The sequence below is a fragment of the Octodon degus genome, unplaced genomic scaffold, assembly GCF_000260255.1.
Source record: "Octodon degus isolate 3935 unplaced genomic scaffold, OctDeg1.0 scaffold00086, whole genome shotgun sequence".
Taxonomy (NCBI): domain Eukaryota; kingdom Metazoa; phylum Chordata; class Mammalia; order Rodentia; family Octodontidae; genus Octodon; species Octodon degus.
Genome location: NW_004524662.1, coordinates 8,130,654 through 8,147,115, shown reverse-complemented (window position 1 = coordinate 8,147,115; position 16,462 = coordinate 8,130,654). Strand labels below are relative to the sequence as shown.

The window sequence follows — 16,462 nt, the reverse complement described above, 5'->3', positions numbered from 1 at the left end:
CAGTGTTCTAAGTTTTATAGGACTGTCCAGGGCCTTGAGAACTGGTGCATGCAAAATGCCTTCTTATCCTAAAATTTAATTTGCATATATTTTACTTATTACCATATTATTTTCATACATGGTATTAAGAAATTTTTACTTTAAGGCATAAGTGATGTAATTTGAGGTATTTTAAATTTATAAACTATTGTGAAAGTATATTGAATAAAGTAAAAACTGAAGAAATTAATGCTGTGGGAAAGGAAATTTTCAGTGATTTTTTTTTTCATTTCTGGTGGTGCTAAGGTTTGAACCCACAACCTTGCACATGCTAGGCAAGTGCTTTATCACTGAGCTATATCTCAACCCTTAATGATTCTTCAGAGGCTGCCTAAATACGTGGTGGATATTTTATATAACTTTAAATGATCCGTACTATGTGTTTTGATGATATCCTCAATCAGACAATTCTTTTATGTCAAGTTTGAATTTATTATAGAATTTTGAAAATTTCTGATGAATGAACATTCTCATTCACTTATGGAAATTCTACCTTGATTGGATATTATATATCTTAAACAGTGAGAAGAATTTCCCTCAAATCTGGCACTTTTAAAGTTTTGGGTCTGCATAGCTCTACTCATTTAAACCAGTTGGGTTGTGTTCTGTCCAGTTTCCTAGAAACGAAGTTATGTTAATTCTTAGTGTTGAAAGTAAGACTAAGAGTATTTTTGAGTGAAGGAAGAAATAGCAATTGGAAAGATTAAGGGAATGAAAATATGAGTCTTGATCTTGTTGGGAAAAGCCATAACTCTGTTTCTTACCTTACCAGGTTAAGGATTATTAGATGGATATTGAAGAAATGTCAGTTTTTAATTTGGAGGAGGACCTAGCATTTAAATGGGAAGAGAATGAAGAAAAATTACAGAGAAATGTTTTACCAAGGCAGGGGTGTATTGTGGGGTGTGTGAATGAAGTGGAAATAGGGGAAAAAAGGAAAAAAGAAAAAAGAAATTTTTACTTGAAAAAAGAAATTTGATGGTAAGAGCCTAAATATAAATAACCTATTTTATATGATAAGTAATGTAAATAGATATATCATCTGGGTTTGTACATTTTATGTTTAAACAGCCAGGTTGGGAATCTTCTGACTGCATTTTGAATAATTGGTATTCAGAATACAATTTGTTATCTAAAAGATGTTTGATGGAACTAATTTGCATTTAAATATTCATGATGATTCTGAGTAAGAAAAATATACAAAAGCACAAAGCACTTAATTATATTTCTTTAAAAATAAATGTCAAAAAGGCATTGAAAACAAAGAAAATGTAGTACTCAAAGAGCAATTATATTTCAGAAATTAAAATATTTTATCTGTACACAGGATAGAATTACTTTATATACTTTACTATATTGAAAGATCTTACTTTTTTTCTTTCAGATATAGCTTAAATGCCACACTTACTTTTAAACTATTGTAAATGAACTTAGCATTCTTTTTTAAAGAAACAGTTCCTTTTGATCTAAGCTCTCTGTAGTTACTGAAATATTTCATCTATGTTTGTAGTTTGTGAAATTATACTTGTGCTTATTCTGTTTTCTTATTTTGTACATTTTTATTTTTTTTTTAACACAGAACTATTTATTTTACTCCTTAGCAGTACATGAGACCAAGGAAAGCAGAGGCAGAGTAGTGGAACTTTCCATCCTAACTCTTGCAACATAAGCAGCGAATTCACTAGGGTTTTCAGGTACAGTCCATACAGTTATCATCTACAACAACTACAGGCTAGAAGAGAACCCTGGCACCAACAGTCATGTCATGGAGTCCTCTGGTATTAGGATGCCAAAACCCCAAAGTCACAATATAAGCCACTCAGGTACTATGTGACAGCAGAAAGATCTGGGACCATGTGAGCAATTCTTTTTGCCATTTTCTGGAAAAAAAAATCGCATATTTTATTAAGAAATTAAATCTTTGTATGGAGGCTGCTTTTTTGTTTTGTGTTTGGCTTATTTCTTATATTTTGTTTTTTGCACTAATATGCTTTGAGCCAACAGATTTCACTCTGACCTATATTTACATTCAACCATTTTTATTTTTTGCAGTTCTGCTTTTCTAAAGACAGTACAAATTAGAATTAAAGCAAAAAATTACAAGTGATACTGATTTTTACTTAAAGTAATATGAATTTCACAGTATTTGTTGTAATATATAGTGTTATCTTCCAACCAGTTATTCATATTACCAGATATATGCATGTAAAATTGAAAGAATAAAGAAGAAAAAAATGTGTATGAAATTAAGAAGACAAAAAGGAGAAACAATTGAAAAAAGGAGACGAAACAAATTGAAACTTTAACTGCTTCTTTCCATAGACCAGCAGAAATGCACAGTACAGTTGTCCAAAACATCCTGCTTGCATACATAGATGAATCTCTTTTCCCCTCTCCTCTTATGTCTTCCTCAACTCAGTAACTCTTTCCTTTTGAATAAGTTCATTCTCTTTCACCAGTGTCTATTGTATCCTTCAGATTCCATTTTTCTCTTTCAGGTTCTCACAGTAAGGAGACAATGTGATGTTTGCACATGCAGATCTGATTTATTTCACTTAAGAGTATGTTCTCTAGTTGCATCCATTTACCAATGAAAGACTCAAATTTATCCTGTTTTGTAGCTGAATAATACTCCATTGTGTAAAGATATCACATCTTCCTTATCGATTCTTCAGTTGATGGGCATCTGGGTTGTTACCAGGATTTAGCTATGACAAATTGCACTGCCATAAACATTGCTATGGTATTGTTTTCAGTTCTTCTGGAAAATACCCAAGAAAGGAATAGTTGGATTGAATGGGATGTCCAATCCTAGCTTTTGAAGGAATCTCCACACTGATTTCCATAGTGGTTATACCAGTCTGCTCTCCCACCAATTGTGCAGGATTCATTTTTCTCCACAGCCCCTCCAGCATTTGACTTCTTAATGTTAGCCATTCTTTCTGGGGTGAGATGGAATCTCAGTATTGTTTTAATTTGCATTTTTCAAATGACCAATGATGTTGACCAATGTTGCTTCCTGGCACCAATGCAGGTCCCTCAGCCTGCTGGCACAGATCCTTCATGCTGCTGACGCAGACTTTTTAGCTTCCACCACTGACCTTCGGGGCTTCCCAGTATAGATCCATGATACAGAGTTCCCTGAGACATTGTTCTGGATTCTAGGCCTCTATTTGGACTTGTGGGTGGCATTGTCATGGCTCTAGGCCTTCAACTGCATTCATACAGGACAGTGCCATGGGACCTAGGCCCACAGCTGAATTCTTTTGGTCTCTAGCATTGGGACAGATCTCTTGCATTCTTTTATATTTGACTCTTTGGATGACTATGTTATAAAATAATCCTGAAAATTATGTGTCCTGTATTGTATTATTTTCCTTGCAAAACCTGACTATAACAGCACAAATTCTTTGAATAGTGAACTTAAAATATGTGGTCTGAAGGTGGAAATAGATGTGAAAAAGACTGCAGCTGGGGAAGAGGCCAGCAAAAGGATAGATGAAAGGGAGAAGGGGGGGGTAGAGGAGCAGGGAGAGAGCATTTGGGGCAGCCTGGCCCCCAGGAGGAACAAAGCCAAGGAAAAGTATTCTGATGGAGATAGTGGAGACAAACCTTGAAGAAATGGCTGAGAGCTAACAAAATGATGGAGAAGACACAGCCACTTCCAAGGACAAGGCAAGTGGGCAGGAGGGAAACCATAGCATGGGGTAGAAGGAACTATCCCTGGCAGAGCCACAACAGACCCCATTCCAGAAGACAAGGAAAACAACTCAATACATTCTGCCTGGTTTATGTTTCCTAAATACTTTTTGAATTAAAAAAAGTTTTTTGGTTTTAAAATATTTAATGTCTGTGTCTTGTATTCAGAGTAACTGCTATGAAGATAACAATGTATCAATTATCATTACTTTCCTATTAGCCTATTTTGAAATATTTATATTTGTTATTATTATTTAGTTTGAATTTTAGGGCAGGGTCTACAGGGTCTCACTACATAGATTAGACTCTCCTGTTTTCAGCCTCCCAAGTGCTGAGATTACAGTTGTGCGCCACCATGCCCAGTCTCAATCTCTGTCTCAGCATACCCTGGGAGTGGGGCCGGCATGGTGCACTGGAGATCAAACCCCAGCTGGTGCACTCTGCCAAAGCAGGTTCCTTAGTCCACCGAGCTATCTGGCCGGCCCTATTTTTATTTCTTCTCTTTAAAATAAAAGGGCTGGCCAAATAGCTCAATGGTTTAAAGCACCTACAAGTAGGCACAGGGGCTAAGGGTTTGATTCCCGAGCCTGCCATGCTAGCACCACCCCTGGGGTGCACTGAGATGATTATTGGGACTGGGTTTGGTGGCACGCACCTGTAATCCCAGCTTTTGGGAGACTGTAAACAGGCAGATCACTATGAGTCTGATCTAGTAGTAAGACCCTGAACATCCTGTAGACCCTTCCCTAAAATACAATAAATAAATTAATTAAAATAATATTTTAAAGTGTGAGTATAATTTACAGAGGCAGTGCTAAGAGTAGGAAATATAACCAGAGCTATCATTTGCACTTTTTAGAAATAGAACATTCTCATGAAACTTATTTACTATTAAATAAGCTATATTTCTACATAAAGTCCAATGGAAATCTATAGGATTTGTTCAGCTATTAACCATATGATTTATGAATGATTATATAGAGTTGAGTTCATTTGTAATTTTTAACTCACCAATTACAGATATTCTAAATATTATAGAAGTGAGGTAACATCCAAAATTTTTATATGTAGAAATTTTTTTTCTGTATGAAAATAAGAAAATAAGCACCTTGACACTGTAATGTTGAGTGAAATAGGTCAGACACAAAACTTAAATATCTCATGGTTTCTTTTATTTGAAAAATGCAAAATATAAATAAAGGGCAAAGTAAAAGATAAGAGGATGTAATGAGGTGGATGTTTCTCCAATGGTGAAGGATCAAGAGTGGGAGGGAGGGGCGGTAGGGGAGGCAGGTGTGGGAAAGGGGATGAGAAAAGGAATTAAGATGTGCTGAGGGCATGTACGGACTTAACACAAGAAGTGCAAGCATTAGATATTGCAAACATGTCCTAATAGAAATAATGTAATGAAAGATAATATGTTTTTAGAAATCTAGTCATTTAGAAAGTAATGTTTTTATTGCTAATATGTTGAGGTTGGGCTCTTTCTTTCCCTTCACTCATAAACCTTCTATATTCTTATCTGTGTTTTTAATGAGAGGCACAGGAAACCCAATAGGTACTCAGAAATGGGAAGATGTAAAATTGACTTCTGAAAAATAAATGTGTTCTGATCTTCTCCCAAGATTAATTGCTTAGTATTAATTAACTGTTTATTGATTTTGAGCTCTGCTTTTCCCTTGTTCTGTGTTCTGGCTAGCTGTCTAATCTTTTGTGGTGATCAATTAGCAGGTATAAGGGATTGATACTTTGAATTAAAATTATAATTTGTTATTCACCTTTAATTATTTCAACCTAACATGTATCTCATTCATATAAACATACTTGTCTCTCTATTTAAGTGGATATTGATATAAATTTAGATGTAAATATGGATACAGATTAGATGTAGATGTAGATGTAGTGAGGGGAAGAAAAGTTCCTGATAATAAAAAATTTGTCCTGCGTCTTTATTTCAGCAAAACATGGTTTGTAGAAAAATATGATTAAATGTGTTTTGTTTTTACTTTCTGAAAATTTAAATTATCTTTTGGCCAAGATGCAGACAAATAGCAATAACAATTTGGTAAATACTGATTTCATTCCATCCATATCATAACTTGATGATTTTACTTCCAATGAAAGAAGTTGTTTACGCCTAATATCTAGAACTTATTCTTGTTTTTTTTTTTCTTTCCTTTCTCCATATGTAAAATTTATGAGCAAGTCCTGTAGACTTTGCTTGCCTACTTCTCTTAATTTTCTTTGCTGTTCTAGGATAAGCCACCATCATTTCTTAATTAGAATATAGCAAAGGCCTCTTCAATGGTCCTTCTTGCTTTTTTATATATTATTGTTTTCTCCAAACACTCTTCAGATTAATCTTTAAAGACTTCTCTGGTTAAACACTCTTATGTATCAGGTAACCAGTTCATTTTTTTGAAATTTAAAAAATAAAGAGAGGTATTCTACTTTTCCTGTTTTCTTAACCAAGTAATTGATGAGAGAACTTTCTTTTCTAGAGAAATATGCCAGCTAATAAGAGCTAATAGAAATTAATATCAGCATTTTATAACCTTTGATAAACTATAATAGATCTAGGCAGGAAGTGTTACTCTCTTTTAATGAGATACACACAGAGAAAACAATGTATATTTTCTTGCCTAATGGATGAAAGTACATAGTATAAACTGTGGATTAATCGTGCCAAAATTCAAACCTGAATCTGATTGAGCATCCAGATTTAGGAAATACATTAAAGACAAAAACATGTTAAATGATATTGTGAGAATGAAATAGATAAGTTCAGAGTATGAAAAATTCTGCAGGACAAATTACTCTTACTTTTTATTCCCCAAGAAGTAAGGTGGTGTTTTTTTGTTTGTTTGTTTGTTTTTGTTTTTTTTTTTTCCTGCTGGTATTGGGGATTGAACTCAAGACCCTGCGCTTGCCAGGCAAGCACTTATTCTACTGAGCTATCTCCCTGGCCCCAGAAGTCAGTTTTAAGAGGAAAAAAAGTTAAGGAAGGATAACTTGGATCACAAAGATTATAGTCATATTTACGAGAAGAATCTTTGTTTTTTAGAGATACACACTGAAATGTGTTTATATGAAATGATATGAGATCTGAGGAGTAAATAAGGAATGAGTAAGGGGGGGGATAGATTAAATGAGACTGGCCATGAATTACTAATTGTTCAAACTAAGTGATAAGTAGTACATACATAGGAGTTTATTCTGGTCTTTTCTATCATATGTTTTTATTTTTTTTTGTTTCTTAACTTTTTAAATTAATTTTATTGAGAAATAGCAATGAGACAGCTTCAAAACAGGTTAGCAAGACCTGTGTAATAATTAATACATTGCATATTGTTGTCTTTGTAGTATTATTTAGAGCACAAGATGCAGACATGATATCTTGTCTAAACACTATTAATACAAATCTTCTCACTGAACTAAGAGAAAGTAGCTGTATATCTATCCTATTTTGTATGTATATATACATATATATTTTTTCACTACAAAATGGTCCTTCATTTATATCCCCTTTTTTTGTTTAGTTTTGTCAGAGTTGGGTGTTTCGTCGCCATTCAAATAATGTAGGTGAGTGAATTCAGCAAAATAATCCAGTATAGTCCAATAGTCCATAATAATAGTAAAGGGTTATCCACAGAACTGGCAATGTCAGAAGTTGTTGACTTGAGCCTTTTACAGCTCAGCATATTAATATGGATTTACCTTTTATTCCTCGTGTTTATACTTTTTTACTGGATGGTTAAGACCAAGATAAAGCAAGACCTGTATAACAAGAAATGTAACTTTTGTATCTGACAAGGTCAGTCAGATCCCCTGAGGATTTACCCAGAAACCCTGTATGGCAGTTTGTAGATCTTTTGTCAGTGTCAACTGTTTGGATGAGTCACAGCCATTGCTTGACCAATAACACAATTAAAAGGAAAGCAAGAACTTAAGGATTAAACAATGGAGAGAGGGCAAGGAGAAAAGTTAGGAAACATGGTTGAGGCAAAAACCATACATTTAGATATACAAGATGGTTAAGGTAATGGTCCTAAGAATCTCCATCAAGTTTTTGAAACGGGCAGTTAATTGTTAGGATTCTCACCCTAACTATGTATTTTGATACCTGTGAACTAAGCAACTGCACTGAGGATAGCAATGTGTAGTATTAGGGCCATGCTTGGAATGACTGTCATTTTGGTCTTCTAAATGCATACTGCTTCTAATGTCATATCAATTATTGCTATACTCTCTCAAGTAAATGTTTTTTAAAAAGGTAATAAAAGAAAATAAGAGACAAAAAAAAATGACATAGGACTGTCGTGCTACAATGTTGTATGTGGTTAGATTTCTAAATTTCTGTTTAAAAATGTGTAATTGTTTATTTTTATTTTTTAATTAATTAGTTAATTAATTTTGGCAGAACCTGAGATTGAACTCCGGCCCTTGCACTTGCCAGGCAAGCGCTTATTCTACTGAGCTATGTCCCTGGCCCTATTTTTATTTTTTTCTCATTCTATAGGGATTTAAAGTTTAGTATATCAATGATCATTGGAAAATACCTGTTCTGTTATGTCTAAAGCATTTGATAATGCAGACAGATAGTGATGTTAAGCTCAACTGCCTATGTTATCGGGTAATAATATCATTAAGCTTCTCTTCTGGAGGGCTAGCAACTTAAGTTTGCAGACCAAAAAATTAGTGAAAAAGAAGGGCTACAAGGATAGCCAATATTTTGGCTCTAGCCCTTCAAGGTCAGTGAGGACTCGGGACATAAGAGAATCTGTATTGTAACATCCTGTAACTCAGTGGTGTCCCAAATTTTCTGATCAAGGAGATTATGGGGCCACAGAGGAAAGTGATCAATGATGTATGATGGGCCTAAAGAGAGCCATGTAGAGAGAAAACATTCTCTCAGGCTTTCTATCATATGTTTTTAAACTTCCTATAATTAAATATAGAACAAAACAAAATGCCATGTTCTTACACCATAACTCAGAGTCTTCTTTGAGGTTCTACTTAGTTGGATTTCTACTTATCTCTGCAAAGCTGGTCCTAGTTCAGAATGCATTTCTTCTTTTCTTCAGATAACTCAAATTCATGTCCATCTTAGGACTCTTGAACTGTAAGGCTGTTCTATCTAAAATCTCCTTTCCCCAGATCTTCAGTGTCTTTCCCCACTTGACATTCAGGTTTCATTTTAAGAGTTGGAAGAGCAGATTGTCACAATCACTATCTTCTTGTTTTCTTATGACAATATTTTTCCTTTATGTCTGAAAATTGGCTGTTTATAGCCATTAGAGTGCACATTCCATGAAAGTGATGCTAACTTCTTGACTATCTTATTCACTGTTGAATTCCTAGCATTTCAAGTACATAGCAAATCAATTGGTACTCAATAAATGATTTTTGAGTAAATCATAATTAAAAGTTTGGTAAGCTGTTGAATCTTAATATCTATATTTTCATATATAATATCAATAACATACACTACTTTTCTTTTGGTTTTTTTTGGAACCAGGGATTTAATTCAGGCCCTAGTGCTTACCAGTCAAGTGCTTATTCTACTGATCTATCTCTCCGGTCCACACATACACTACTATTGCTAGAGAAAGTATGTAAATTTCAGTTGGCATTCTCTCAATGTTTTGAAATTAATGTTTTCAAAGGCTTACATGTGGGAAAATTAGCTCTGTTAGGAAAGCTTCAAAAATTTTTAGAAAATTCACAATGTGTCAAAAATTTCCTAAGTGTTTGAAAATATTTTCATTTTGGATAATTAATGTCATAATTTATAGAAAAACTTTTATATCTAGATAAATAGAGGTTAAGTTTTGTAATTGTGTTTCTGTGTGATACGAAAATTTGGCAAACAGTTCTTAGCTCATATGAATAATAATGTAACATGTATAATTATATCTTCCGTTAAGAAGGAACTGGGAAATACGTTATAAGTAAATGCATAGAAGAGATTAGACTGTTAAATTATGAGACATTTTTAGAAAGCACAGAACATGGCCAGGCATGGTGGTGAACACCTATAATCCCAGTACTTGGGAAGCTGAAGCAGGAGTATCACAATGAATTCAAGACTGGCCTGGGCTGCTCAGTGAGTTCAAGGCCAGCTTGGACTACAGCATGAGATTCTGTCTTAAACAAACAAACAAACAAACAAACAAATAAACAACCATGGCACTACAATCACCCGAGGGGGAGAGAACACTTAAAAATATTCTTTCTTACCAGTTTTCAAGTATACTACATCTTTTGTTATTTACTATAGTCCCTATATTGTATAGTAATTCTCCTCAACATATTTCTGCTAATTGCAATTTTTGTATTCCTTGACCAGTATCTTCCCAAAACTTTAGCTCCTTTAACTACCATTACACTCTCTGTACATATTAGTTTATCTTTTTTTTCTTTTTAGATTCCATATGTAAGCGAGATCATAAAATATTTATCTTTCTGTGTCTGGTCTTCTCTGTCACTTAATACAATGTCCTCAGGATTCATTCATGATGTCATAACTAACAGTATCCTGTTTTTTTTTGTTGTTGTTTAAGAGTGACTAGTATTCCACTGTGTATATGTGCACATTATTTTCTTAATCTGTTCATCTACTGATGGACACTTAGTTTTCATAGTTAGAGGGAATAATGCAGTCATGTCTTACATTGATTTAAACAGTATTGTTTGTTTTTACCTGTTTACCATGACAGGCTCCAACTGCTTTTTGCCTTCTAAAATTTGTTTGTTTTCATAGGATAAAGATTTCTTACCAAGATACTTTAAAATATTACAAAATTTAAAAATAATTTCATTAAAAATGTATGAAAAATGTTTTAAGCTACTGCAACACCAATTATAACCTCTCAAAGTTAAAACTATGAAGAGGATAGTACTTTTAAATTCTGTTTATACAAAGAAGATGTATATTGTTATGTAGAAACTTAAGTAACATCACTGTAAAAATACATAGAGTAAAAGAGTGAAAGCCTGCTTCTCCTATCCTTAGTTATTTCTTCATCATTCAGAGAAATAACCCATAATTGTTTATTGAGCATTTCCCTGATGTTTTCTAGGCACAGAACAAGTCTATGTTACTCCTTGTATAGTGAGTTTGTATTCCTCAATAGTGAGTTCACAGCAGTCATGTGGTTTAGCAGCTTGCCTTAATGCACTTATAATTGTGATCAGAACATATAGATAAATCTCATTCTGTTTATTGACTTAATTAATATTTCAATATTGAATGGGATAACTTATTTAACTCTTCTATTAAAGGATACTTATGTTTGATCCAATCTCTCTCTCTCTCTCTCTCTCTCTCTCTCTCTCTCTCTCTCTCTCTCTCTCTTTCTCCCCCTCTCTCCTTTGATTGTTTGTTTGATGTATTTGGTATAGGGTTCCACTACACAGCTAGGACTCATAGTGATTCTCCTGTTTTCAGCCACCCCAGCACTGGGATTATATGTGTGCGTACTACCATACCTGGTCTTCGTGACCAGTTTAGTGCACGCAGGGGCAATGCGGGCAAGATATGTGGTGCTGGGGATTGAACCCCGGTCCCTGCACTTACCTAAGCAGTCGCTTAGTCCACTGAACTAGCTCACCAGCCCTGATTCAGTTTTTCTCTATGAAAGTAATAGTAAATGACCATCCTTAAGAGTGTGATAACACTGATTTGGGTTATATGATTTCTGTGTTCATAAGCAGTCTAATTAAAAATGAAAAATGAGTGAGCAAATATATTTGAGCTAAGTGAACCAAATTATTGGCTTTGTGAATTTGGTTTTTCCCAGCTATCTTTTTTGAATTGATATCTTAAATATTTTTTCAACAGAAACATATTAGACACTCTTAATTACCCATAATTACCCACTATCAAACTGAATTTTTTCAGTATGTCATTTTTAGGAAAACAAATTTGTAGGTCTTCTGAACCTCTGTGTTTTCAAAATACAGGATCAGAGTATCGTGTAGAAATCATTCTGCATTAGAACCAGGGTATTATTCATAATCTTTTAGGCAAAGATAATATTACCGAATTATTTATATTTCAGTAAGTTTCTTATTTAATTGAACTACCAATGTGACAGGACCTATGAAATTGATTAGAAAAAATAAAAATATAGAATGAGTACTCCTTGAAAGAAGCAAGAAAATTTATTTGTGACTTCCTGGTTAGTTGGTTTTCCTGCAGTTTGATGGGCATCAGTAGACAAAAATCTGCTCCTCCCATAGAAATTGTGTCTAATGCACTATCTAGTGTAGAACCCAAGCCTTCAAATTACCCAGTGAATATTAATACTGATTTGGGGTGCTTAATATTTCTATGAAAGACCATGCCAGATAAAGTATTTCAGTGACTTCAATTAGGAAAAGCAGAGGATAAATTTAGGAGTTGTAGAACTTTGCTTCCACAATTTTCTGGCAATTAAGTGCATCCAGATCCACTATTGGGTCAGTGCCTTCGCTGCCCTCCATGTAGAGGCTTCTCTGGTCTGTATTGCTAATGGCTATGGAGTAGCCCATCACAAAGAATATCAGCCAAACTTTTTTTTAAAATGATTTTTGCATTTGCATACTTGATTTTGGAGTACATACCTTCTTGATTCATATGTTTTTACTGATATTAGCTTATAATGTTTGGCCAAATAATTTCTACCCTGAACCTAAGATAATTTCTGACCAAGGAATACTAGCTAATTATTCCTTTGTCTTCTTCGTAGATCACTTCTGTAGCACATTGAAAAATCTTTATAATACCATGAAAATAGTAGTTATGTTTGGAGCTTTCATGAAGAGCTCAGGTGAGAAATGCATACACTTCTTCTTTTGGAGGATAGTGAGAAAGAAATGGCTATGGTGGATATAAAGGTAGATGTTATTGAAATACATACATGACAAAGAAAGAAAGTGGGGTAGATGCCAGAAGTTTTGTAGTTTTAGTTGTGGGAGGATATAAAAGGCCTTTTTAGTTGCCTTTTTTTAATTGAAGAAAATAAGATATTTGTTTTGGTCAATATGTGCCTGTTACTACTTGGTATAAACATGGACATGTAAATAAAACTTATCCTTTGCCCTTAAAGAGTGAGTCCAATCGGGAGCCTGGGCCTAGCTCAGTCCTTTAAGTGGCTGCTTCCACAAAGCTGTCAGCCTCAGGTGGCTGGAGTTCGAACCTCACAACTCTCCCGCTCGCCAACATGCCGTGAAGGCATGCAAGGAACAACAACAAAAAAGAGTGAGTCCACAGTCTAACAGAAGGATAGGGGTGGTTCTATTGTAAGTATATATTTCTTTTAGTTTGGGGGAGGGTGCCCAAGTTTTAGCCTTAGCTTTCTCAATGTGAAGGTCTTTTCCCCATTTCCATGTCACTGGTTAGGAAAACAGAGGGGGATGAGATGGGCTAGAGGAAGAGTTTGAGAGACAGAATCAAGCCTTTAGCTAATTTACATTGTGAATCTATAAGTACTTTTTTCTCTGATTTATTTCCTATATATTAATATTTCAGAATTACCAAGACTATGCTTGATTCAAAGAGTTAATTCCTTACACTCATATAGTCTTGTTTTCTGGTGCAAAAGTAGCTTAGTCTGAATTGTAATCCATTTTATTTCCTCCTTCGTATCTACTTATGTGTGTGTGTTTGTATTACTATTTTTATTAGTACATGTTTGCATCCATTCCTTTCTCAAAATGATTACATTTATTGTGTGCAGTTGGTACATGTACACATCTTAATTATTTCTTTGTCTCCTAGCACTCCCTTCCTGTTCCTTCTACCTCTTGGTCCCTTTCCCATTTGCAGTAGCTCTGTTTCTATTTTTTCTTTCAACTCTTTTGCCTGTTTTGATGGAATTTTGCAAATGTATGCACTCATCATGTCAAAATTGATTCTTCAACTGGAAAAGAAAAAAACATTCTCATCTTAAAATGTGAGTTGCATTTCATAATTTGACTAACAGTCTAGTTGATAATGGTTTTTAAACTGACAGCCATGATATTTGAAATAAAAGAATCATTTATCTGGATATTAGTATTAAAACTAACAGACAAAATATGCTCTAAATAGATATATTAATTATTAAAATCTTATTTGAGAGATCACAGCTTACTGAGTTAGTTTCTGTATAAAACAAGGGCATAAGTTGGCTCTATCATGATCAAATTATTGTTCTATTTCAGCTATGACTTATATCTCAAGACATTGTTTTGTGTGTGCCGTAGGAGATGAGGGTGAAGCAGGTAAAATTGGTGTAGAATCTTACTTATTTGTGGACCTTTGCATAATTTTTATTTGATAAGGAGAATTATAATGATATTTATATAAATTATATAGGTTTTCTAGTTTTGTAGATAGTAAATTGACACCTTACCAAGGTTACAGTTAATGTGCTGATTGACTTTTCATAGTTTTCCTACCACCTTTCATGAGAACAGGGACTTCAGGGATCTTGTTCATTACTGTATCCCCAGTGTGTAGAACAGTACTTGCCACATATAAGTGTAGGTGTTGATTTCTGAATTAGAGTTAAAGTCTATAAAGATTATCTTCCATGCCTTGTTACTTTACACTTTGACTTGAAGCATGTATATTAGTGTAATGTGTAATATTAGATAAATATGAAGACAGTAGGTGCCTGTTGAGGCAGGAACAATTTCTGAATACATTGCCACATTTACTTGCTCATTAGGATACAACATCGTGAGCAAGTTTAATTATGACTAAGGTACTTACATGTGAAGAATCAGATGCTCACTTAATAGTCTTTTAATGAGATGTGCAAAGCTTATATTTATTTGCAGTTTCATGATCTTAGGTTCTTAAATGTCTTTTGGGTATCTCTGAGATAATATGTCATTTAGGAAGTTGCAAAATGCTGAAGATGGTGATGTAGGAATTGGGTTGGTTTTGTGTGTGTGTATGTGTGTGTTTGTGTGTGATAAAAGATTAATTTTAATTCTAGCACCTGAAGATATACAAGGTTGGCATTACAAACTTCATGGACTATTGTACACTTTCAATAAGGTGACAACTCTGCAGTATGAGTTAGTATCTCTTCATCAGAAATATACTTTTGAATTATTTAAACACAATACAAAGAATTAAAAACAAAATCAGAAATCATCCATAATTACTAAATTGTCAAAAGTTTTACAGGTTATTGATCAATGCTAGTCAATACCTAGTGGGGTACACTGGAAGTGATATCAGTCTCATCCTGTTGCTCTCTATTGGGAAGGTTTCTCGACTAGGGTTTTGGCTGGCCAAAGGTAGATACATCAGGACCAGACTGTCAAGTCCAGTTTCTCCAACAGTTTCTGCAGTTTCCATTTTTTCTATTTTTGTCAGTTAAAAGTGAACAGTGCGAATTGAATCTTTTTTTTTTTTTTTTTTGTATTTTAGTAAGGGTCTACAGGGTCTTACTACGTAGATCAGACTGGCAGAGATACGCCTGTGTTCAGCCTGCCAAGAGCTGGGATTACAGGTGCACATCACCACGCCCACTCTTAATCACAGTCTCAGCATGCCCTGGGGGTGGGGCCAGCACGGCACACCAGGGATCGAACCCCAGCCACTGTATCTGCCTAAGCAGGCACTTTAATCCGCTGAGCTGTTTGGCCAGCCTCTAAATAGTTAGTTTTACATATACACAGAGTATGCTATGAAAGCATCTTTGCTTATAAACATATAAAAATATTTGTTAACTAGTTTGATAAGAACATAATGTATAAAAGTATAAAGCAAAAACATTAATCATCCCTGACTCTGGAAAGATCAATTTCATATTTTACATTACATCAAACAAAAGTTTTAGTTACTTTTTAAATCCCTTAACCAGAAATACTTGAAAATAAAGACAAATAGAAATTACTCATTCTTACCATTAGAAGACTGGAAAGCATTAAATTAGGAAACCAATTACAGAAAAATGTCTAAGTCCAGAAAGGGCCCAAATATTTGGCCACATAGATTATTATCATCTTGAAGAGGAATAATAACAAAGGTCTTATGTTTAATTTTTCTCCTATCCTTAGCCCTGTTTCCCTCTATCCTACCTTCTCCACCTGGATTCTCATACCTCTATTCCTTAATCTTTCTCAAATCTCCTGCATTAAAAGCACTAGGTTCTCAGTAGGATACAAGGTTTCTTGTTTTCTCTTCACCTTTGTAGGTGGTAAGTCTACTTAACAGGTATGGGTCACTAAAATGTAGAACTTTAACTAGTATATTTAATCAACAGATTAACTTCTGCTCACTTTTTTTAGCCCCTAATTTTTTAAAGTCACATATTTTTAAATTACATTTCAACCAAATATTTTCACACTCAGTTTTACTCTGGAGAATTTCCCCTTTCATTTTCAAAAGGTGTTTCCCTGTGCTTAAATCATTTGGCCTATGGAAAAGCTATTTTAAAATTACTTGTTGGGACCATTTTGAAGTATATAACTTTTCTCAGCATTCATTTGTGAGAATAAACATGTAATACTTAATTGAGAGAAGTTTTAATTTTTACTTGCATGGCACAATAAGCTTTTCTTTAATTTGCTTTCCTTACTGCTATGTAAAGACTTAGTATTCCTCTCTCCAAAGTCTACAACCTTATTTCCTCTTCTAAAAAAAATCTCTGTACAGAGACCCAGTCCTAGCCCAGGTCCGGTGAGTGTGCAGAGAGCTTCCTGCTACCCTGCGCCGGCGGGACTAGTCCCAGCCCAGGAG

At 34.4% G+C, this 16,462-nt stretch overlaps 1 protein-coding gene and 1 pseudogene across 2 annotated transcripts in view; one reads left to right on the top strand and one right to left on the bottom strand.

Annotated features, from left to right (window-relative positions):
- Positions 1–16,462, top strand: part of Nubpl (nucleotide binding protein like) — a 313,256-nt gene that overhangs the window by 194,308 nt on the left and 102,486 nt on the right. The gene's annotated exons all lie outside the window — the stretch shown is intronic.
- Positions 1–16,462, bottom strand: part of LOC111818289 — a 42,395-nt pseudogene that overhangs the window by 6,927 nt on the left and 19,006 nt on the right.